Raw genomic sequence first — 1,974 nt, forward strand, 5'->3', positions numbered from 1 at the left:
AAAAAAAAAAAAAAGATAGCAGGAGGGGAAGAATGAAGGGGGTGAAATCGGAGGGGGAGACGAACCATGAGAAACGATGGACTCTGAGAAACAAACTGAGGGTTCTAGAGGGGAGGGGGTGGGGGGATGGGTTAGCCTGGTGATGAGTATTAAAGAGGGCACGTATTGGATGGAGCACTGGGTGTTACAGGCAAACAATGAATCACGGAACACTACATCAAAAACTAACATCACCATAATAATAAAAGAAGAAATACAAAATAAAAAAAATTTTAAAACCCATAAGCATATATAATCCTGCACCACATGGTCCTTCCCCAGAGCCCTCTCTTCTTTGTGAAGACTGTGTGTCCTGGGGTAGTGGTCTTAACTTGGGTTCCAGTAAGAGTCTTCCTTTCTCTTTAAAATTTTTAAAAAAGGTTTTTTCATTTTGCATTGATAACTTCTCTTCCTTAGAATGATGCCTTTTTGTATGGAAAGTTATCACACACACACACCCCCACAGGCACACAATCTATTTTCCCCAGAAAAACATTTGAACTTTTGAAAGTCTCTGCCTATATTAATAAGAAGCAAAGTTACTTTCTAGGTTTGGATATAACAGTATCAGAACTTAAGAACTGGTTACAAATCCCGCAATTCATAACTAAACTGCAAGTACCTCCTGCAGATGCAAAACTACTCATTTTAACAGCTCCTGAAAACGAGCAACACTTGCTTTTGTGTTCAGTGAAGCCCAGGAAACAAAAACAGCCTCTGTGAAATAGTACCTTAATTTGATGCACGGAAGAGATGGAGGACGGCACACATGCTAATCCCAAAGATAATTACATCACAGAGTCTCAGCACAGATGGACGAATTTACAGATGCTAGTTAAATGCTCAATTAGCCCGAAGAGAAGCACCTGTAAGAACACCGTTCTGGAATGCAGCACCCAATGCATGGAATCATAGACTCAAACTATCAGTGCTGGTCTGGAACCGGAGGCCTGGCGTGAGGGCGCAGCCACGGTGAAGGCTGTCGGGGTCCCTTCTGAATGTTCAAGCAGGGCATGGTTTCTACCCAGAGAAGCCGCTTCAAAGGAGGCAAGGCTGCCTGGAGTCCACATTACCTGGTGTTTCCCAAATCGCTGACTGGTGGAGGCTGTGCGGTGGTCAGGTGTCCCGGGCATGCCCTCTCCGCAAGGCTGGGCTCTGCCTCTGGAACCCCCCGAGGGCTCTCTGGGACCTTGGACGTTCGCCAGTTCACCCGCTGGGTCTAGGAGTGAATCAAGGCCGGTCTGAAAGCAAAGGACACACAGCCCTGGGTTAGAAGAGTGAATTTGCCCGTCCGTGATCTTGAGCATTTTCTTTAACGCTTCACAGCAGTTTCCTTACCCCACGCAGGCCCACGGCGAGGACGCGTCCGTGGTCACCGCTGTCCGCCGCGGCCGCAGGGTCTCCGCCCACCGTCCCCGAGCAAGTCCTCAGCGAGGCGTCTCCCCGCCCGGCCTGGCACCCGCCGCGCCACCGTGCTTCCCAGGCCGCGCCGGGCCCCCGCCCCGTGGGCCCCCCGCCCCGTCTCCGGCCGCTGCTCGCCACGCCTTCGGCTCCCGACGCGCGAGGAGGCTGCCGGCGGGAGTGCCCGGCGCTGCCTTCAGGCCCTCGCGCCCCTGCGCTCCCCGGCCCGCAGCCCTGCGCGCGGCTCCTGGGTGTCCGACCTTGGGTCCCTCCTCCGCGCTGCGGCCGCCCCTGCTCGCGAGAGCCCGCCCTTCCGCGCCCTGCCTGTGCCGCCTGCGCCCGAGCGGAGCTGGGCGCGGGCTGGGCACCTCCCCTCCCCGGGCTCCCACGCCGCCACCGCGGCCTCCCCGCCGCCTGCCAGGCCCCGGCACCCGCGTGCCCCTTACCGAAGCGCCGCCGGCAGGCGGGCGGCGTCCACGCGCGGCCCCGGGAGGCGGGGAGGAGCCTTGCCGGGCACCTGGGGGTGGGGGCGGG

The 1,974-nt window shown here is 56.7% G+C and overlaps 1 long non-coding RNA gene across 2 annotated transcripts in view; it reads right to left on the bottom strand.

Annotated features, from left to right (window-relative positions):
* The window catches only part of LOC115938604 (uncharacterized), a 34,323-nt gene extending 32,349 nt beyond the window's left edge, over positions 1 to 1,974 (bottom strand). The window contains exons 1-2 of one of the 2 annotated variants that reach the window (XR_014139070.1): positions 1,887 to 1,974; positions 1,113 to 1,280 (exon numbers count right to left, since the gene is read on the bottom strand). This is a non-coding gene — a long non-coding RNA (uncharacterized LOC115938604). Of the gene's footprint in view, positions 1 to 1,112; positions 1,281 to 1,377; positions 1,528 to 1,886 lie in introns of those variants that run through there. The other variant, XR_014139068.1, reaches the window with a different exon arrangement.

The sequence above is a fragment of the Leptonychotes weddellii genome, chromosome 12, assembly GCF_054177405.1.
Source record: "Leptonychotes weddellii isolate Sample4059 chromosome 12, ASM5417740v2, whole genome shotgun sequence".
Classification (NCBI taxonomy): domain Eukaryota; kingdom Metazoa; phylum Chordata; class Mammalia; order Carnivora; family Phocidae; genus Leptonychotes; species Leptonychotes weddellii.